Source organism: Rhinolophus sinicus, linkage group LG01 (genome assembly GCF_036562045.2).
Source record: "Rhinolophus sinicus isolate RSC01 linkage group LG01, ASM3656204v1, whole genome shotgun sequence".
Classification (NCBI taxonomy): Eukaryota; Metazoa; Chordata; class Mammalia; order Chiroptera; family Rhinolophidae; genus Rhinolophus; species Rhinolophus sinicus.
Genome location: NC_133751.1, coordinates 118,637,406 through 118,643,405, shown reverse-complemented (window position 1 = coordinate 118,643,405; position 6,000 = coordinate 118,637,406). Strand labels below are relative to the sequence as shown.

Genomic DNA, 6,000 nt, shown 5'->3' with positions numbered 1-6,000 from the left:
TGGTCAGTTGGCTCAGTGGTTAGAGCACATGCTCATAATACCAAGGTCACCAGTTCAGTTCCCACATGGGCCAGTGAGGCTCGCCCCCCCCCCCCCCACGACTTGACATGGAGCTGATGGGTCCTGGAAAAACACTGTTCCCAATATTCCCCATTAAAAAAAAATCTTCACACCTACAGTGTGGAGGTGCCACTATTGGGGGGGAGGGGGTGCCTGAGGTCCACAGAGGTTAAGCAATTTCTTAATTAAGGTAATTGCTATTTATACGATAGAGCCCGCCTTTGAACCCATGCTTCCTGATTCCAAACCTGTGAACTTAATCCTTAGTCTTGGGTCTGAATTCTCTTCTAGGTTATAAATACCAGACAGCTTCCTTTTTGAGAAACCTCCTCCTACTTCTCTCCCTTATATTATTAGTAACTAGCAGAATTTCTGTCCTATAATTAGTGTGCAATAAAAGTCTTTAATGTATATGAAAAGGGTAAAAACAGAACACTTAAGATTGTAGACTAAGACTAGCATATCCTGGTTACATGGTTTTTTTGTTAAGCCTGTTAAGACTAACTTAAAGCTTCTGTGCTTTTTGATAGAGCTGTTGGTGGGAGCCCTGGATCTGTTAGTTGCTTATACATAGCAATGTAATCAAGGCACAAAGCCTCTCATACAATACACATGTAGCCTAATGTGTACTTATCAACAACGAAAGAATTAATTACACGGTGCTAGCTGCTGTGAATATCAAATTGAACAAGCACTAGTTTCCTTCCCCAGAGATTACAGAGGTGGATATTTAAACAAGGAATTGTAATACGGTGTGTCCTGCTGTGCGGTTTGCGGAGGAGTCAGATGGGCCAAAATCCTGGGGCGGCGGAAGGGGGGGGGGAGGATTCAGCTCTAGGAAGGGGAGGTTAGTTAGGAAAATCAACCCGAGGTGAAACCCTGTTTGGACAGAAAATGAAAAGTTTCCGTGCCTCGGAGGCCGATGGCGGCGGGGGGCAGGTTGTGAGAGAAGAACCTGTCGGCCATGAGCTTGCCCACTGCACTTCCTGCCTCAAGGCTACCGTGGGGTTAGAATTCTTGACCTTGTAATCTGGGTCCAGTTATTGCTAGAATTGATCAAGTAACTCCACTGCTGCTAATGAGACGTCATTAGCCAAGCGAGTTGTGACGGCAGGCGGAGGTCGCGCCACAGGAGTCCCTGGCCGGCGTCCCACCGGCCACCTGAACCCTTGGACACCCGCGCGCCGCATCGTCATTTTCCTTGCTTTTCTGTCTCAGGTCAGTCCTTCTCTTTTACTTCCCACTACTTTGGTCTCGCCCTCATCTAAATTCACGACGGACGCGCCCTCCGCCGCCCACGCCCAGGGACCCCAGACCTGGCTCCTCCACTACAGCAGTGGTCACGTGCAACTCGTCCGGCCTTGGAAAGTAGGAAATGCAGGGGGGCGGTGTAGGCGTGCCGAGCCCGCCCCTCCCGCCTGAGGTGGTTTATCATTGGTTAAGCCTTCTCCCCAGCCTCCTGAGGCTTGGAAACTCTGCTTCGGATTGGGTAATAGGCCCTCAGTGGGCGAGGCCACCAAGGACTGGCGCGGAAGGGAGGGCGCGCGCTCGAGAGGTGGGGTTGCCTAGGCGACGCCGGGGGCGCGCTCGGGGGTGGGGAAGCTAGCCCAGACTACTCGATGACAAATCGCCTGGGGACTGCTGGGGTCCGGCCCCAGGAGGAGGCAGAGGAGAGGGCGGGGCGGCTTTAAGATCGGCGGGCCGGCTGCGGACGGCCGAGGCTGCGCCGGACGGATCCCAGGTAAGAATGTCCGCGCGCGGGCAGGACCCCTCGGAGCGGGGTGGGGCGCGGGCTGGGGAAGTGGGGTGCGTCGCCCTGAGCTTGGCGTCCGTCTGACCCCGCGCTCTCCGCTCTGGGCTGTGGCCGGCGGTCGAATACGTCGCGCCCCGAGGCCGGCGGAGGGCGACGCTGGAGCAGCGGCCCCAGGAGGTACCCTGGAGAAAGCCACCGGGCCTCCCAGACCGGTCTGGAGCTGAGGAAATGGGGGCGGCGCCCCAGCCTCTCCCTTTTCGCCGCTCCTTCCCTTTTCCCACAAATGGCCTCTGCTTCCACTTCCTGTTCACTTCCTCAGCCCCTTAGTTGCCGCTCGGGGCAGGGTAAGAGCTAAAGTGTTGCAAAAACTTATTAGTACCTTAAAAACTTGGACTGAACGGGGGACGTGTTCCAAAAGTTGCTGAGTTGCTGGGTCTGTTTTTGGTTCTGTCTTGCACATGAGCATAAAGTTGTTTCTTTGCGACCCCTCCCCCCAATTTCTTTATGATAGGTACTAGCACTGAACGTGGCTTCTAATAGGAATCACCATGGACTTGAACTGTTTGCCTGGACCAGGGTTCAGCACCTCTCTTCTTGCCCTTTTATAGGTATATAAGGTTATCCACCGTTGGTTCAGGACTGCTAGTGGCAGAGGTAGCAGCAGCGCCCAGACTGCTTGTTTAAAAGTGTCCCTCTCTTTGCTAATGTTTGGGTGAATACTGGAAACGTCACTTTGATGTTATTATTGAGTCTTCTGAGAAGTTCTTGTGTTGTTGCTGATTTAGAATTGCCAATGGAAGAGGCTTGGCTGATTGTTCATTTGAGCCATCTGTGACTTGATTTGAACCCTTGTAGAACAGTGAACTTTCTGCTTTGCCCTAGTTTCCTAACCTCATTTCTTTTTGTTAAGTTTTGGAGATGGATAGTGGGCACTGATTATCAGAGAGGACAGCATACCTTTCAGGTGTGTAAATGACCCATGTTCTAAGCAGAGCAGTAAGGTTCTTGGATGTTAAAGCTCGAAACAAGGTCATGTTTCTTAGACCTGGAACCAATAGAATATCGAAGTTCCAGAAATGGGATGACTGTGAAAGGTAGCATTGAATATTGGGAAGAACAGGAGGACAGGGTGTGAAGACCTAGGTTTGAGGCTGGTTCTGAAACTTGATTATCTTGAGTATGGCTTTTCTCCTCTCTGTGTTGCACAATCCACAGCTGTAAAAAGGTGAGATTTATCCTACTTGTTAGGCTTGAAGGGGTCAGGAATGTTTAAGGCGTTCTTTGTGGTAGTGGGGGTGGGATGGAGGTGGGGGTGGGATGGAGGTGGGGGTGGGAATGAGGCCAGGGGTACACATCCCCTCTGTGGTTTCAGTTGAGTCAGCCAGTCTACTTTCCTCTGGGCACATTTGGGTCTTTCCTTCTGTGGGGACAAAGCCCTGGAGAGCAGTTTCCAGGCTCTCGGCCTCACATGGAGGGGTGCTGGCTCAGGTAGTAGATGGCCATTGGCTGTGGCTAGTTGACCGTCAGCTGTAGCTGGTTAGCCAGTTGGCCACTGATATAACTGCCGTGGCTGAACTGGGGAGGGGGAGTTGGTCGGTTGGCAGAAAAGTGGACAGCAGGTCGCACTTCGTGTGAATCCAGCATCCAGTGAGACCATAGTGGTATGACTCCCCTACCTATGGGTCCGTGGGTGTTCCTTTTTGGCCTAGCTACATCCTGCGTTCTTATGTGGGGAGCGGGAGCAGAGACCCCCGCAGGCCGCCCGGCACGACACCTTCCTTTTCTGTTCACACTATGTCTCATTGGAAAAGTAGGTACTCTTATCTGAGATCACAGCAAGATTTCCCTATGCCTGAGGAGTAGAACCTTTCCCAGGATTTTGTCTGGAAAAAGTGGGGGTATAGTTATTAGATAATCTTTTGGGAATGTGGGACCTAGACACTCAAAGACAGGAAAACAAGAATTAGAGCCTTAAATGGGATCTAAATTGATCTTGGTAGAAGGTGGAAGAAGTAGAAAAGTTCTAAATACTTGCCTTCATTCTTTAAGGTTCTTGCCTTGGCTGAAGATGGCTTGAGACTGGAAATTTTTAAACCAGAGAGTTGAGATAATCCTTTGTGCCACATCACTCAATCCCACAATACCTCCTTGAGTTCAGTTACTAAATTCTTATCCAGTCATAGAATTTGGAAACATTGTTGGAGACCTTTTTTGAAAGCTCAATTTGGAGATAATATAATAACCTAGCACTGCAGTGTTGGAAGAGATCTTGGTGAACTCTAAGGTTTCCAATGTAACTTCTCTCAAGGTGATGTGCAAGAAGTCTCACTTTTCATTGGCTCCAAGTACCTCTAAACAAACAGCCCCTGCTCTTAGATATGCAAGACACTTGGATCTATTTTTTAAAGTGAGTTCATGTGGTTGAGAAGTCTGACTCAAAGAGAGTGAAGTACCAGAGAAAATGGAACTCACCTGGAGTGGGGGTGGGCTGGGTAAGGAGGAGGAGGGAAACTAATGTTATTGAGCATCAGCGATCTGCTTGGCACAGACCCGCAGATCTAACTAATACCAGATAAATATCTGGCCTTGGAGATAATATTTGACCTTTAGGTCCTCAGTTCTTTTGGTACCTAGGAATACAAGAATGGATATATCTATATCTATCATCTATATCTACCTATATCATCTATATCTATCTACATAATCTATCTATATCATCTGTATCTATATCTATATCATCTTCTTAGATATTCCAAAAGTAGAGGGACCAGTGGGCAAGATGTGAGAGTGGAAAGAAAGATGAAGAGCGTGTGGAAGCTGAGTGTCAGTACCACACATTATGGTATGTGGTTACCACGGCAATTCCAAAATGCTGAGAGAGAGAGAGAGGAAGAGGACAATCAAGGTGGAAACTGTGGTATCTTGGTATCTCATCTTGGAAGTGACATACCATCACTTTTACCAGCTCATAGACCAAACAACATGGAGGGGACTGATGACAAGAGGAGAACTTGAGGACCATTGGCATTCTTACAGGCCAGCTACCACAATTTCTTTTTTAAAGTTTAGACCAGACATTATTAAGAAAAATCTTTGTTTCATCAACTTACTAAAGTATGTACTGTAGGAGATCAAAATGCAACTGGAGTTTTTACTATCCTAGAAACTTTTAATATTATACTTGAAACTTCATGTTCTTTCTTCTGGTTCTTCATTGTCAGATGCTAGAATTAATTAGCCAAATATGCTGTAGCTTTGGAAATTAGAAATTTAAATCTTGCTGGTCCCTACACCAAATGGAACAGCTGAGTTGTTTTTTTTTTTTAATCCTAAAACAAATTGGTAAAAATTATTGCCAAAATGATCTCCTTGATGAACAGCTTAAAATTAGTCATTAATCTGTGTATTTTAAAAAATAAAACTCACTGGCAAAGTAGCTGAAAAATCCTAGATCCTGCTTCCCACCCCCAGTTATGTTAGATCTTTGGACAATATTTATTTGCCTTGCTATTTTTTCATTTTCCTTTTGAAACGCTGACACATTTTAATTATCTGGGTAGAAGGGCTTTATTCTTTTAGCTTCTAGATGAAACCTTTCTGAAGTGTCTGTAGGTAGAGAGAAGAGTTCAGGAATCCTGAGCCTGAAGCCTGAATAAATGACCTCTAAGTTTCCTTCCATCTCTAAACATTCTATGACTAATATTTTCGTGTAACAAATATCCTTTGAATTGAGAATATTTATAACAGATTTCATAAATCATGTTAGACTGTAACTTCAGATAATGAAATTTTCTGAGAATCTATTTTGTTCATCCTGACCCAGTAGAGTCGCCATTAGGCAGACTGGAAAAGTCAGCACAATATGATTTCCTTTCCTCCTCTTTTTTGCCCCTTTCCCATTTGCTGCCCTAATTTATGAGCTAGTATCTTTCTTTTCTTTCATCCTACCTCTCCCATCATCGCCCTCCTTCCTCCCCGCCTCCATAAAAACAGGAAAGGATTGGTTCAGTCTATTGTGGATTAGCTGATCCTATTATTAGGAATGGATTTTAGCCAACGTGGTACCCCTACTCATATTTATATATTAAGCCTTTTTTAAAAATCTCAAATTGTATCTGTTCAGTAAGTTCTATCATTTAAAAAAATTTTTTTCTGAAAGGATTCTACACCCAATTCCAATGTGGTGT

The 6,000-nt window shown here is 46.3% G+C and overlaps 1 protein-coding gene across 1 annotated transcript in view; it reads left to right on the top strand.

Annotated features, from left to right (window-relative positions):
* The first annotated feature begins 1,617 nt into the window (after window positions 1–1,617).
* Window positions 1,618–6,000, top strand: part of RALB (RAS like proto-oncogene B) — a 46,406-nt gene continuing 42,023 nt past the window's right edge. Inside the window, exon 1 of the mRNA XM_019749095.2 lies at window positions 1,618–1,801. The gene's annotated coding sequence lies outside the window, so the exon portion shown is untranslated. The remainder of the gene's footprint in view (window positions 1,802–6,000) is intronic.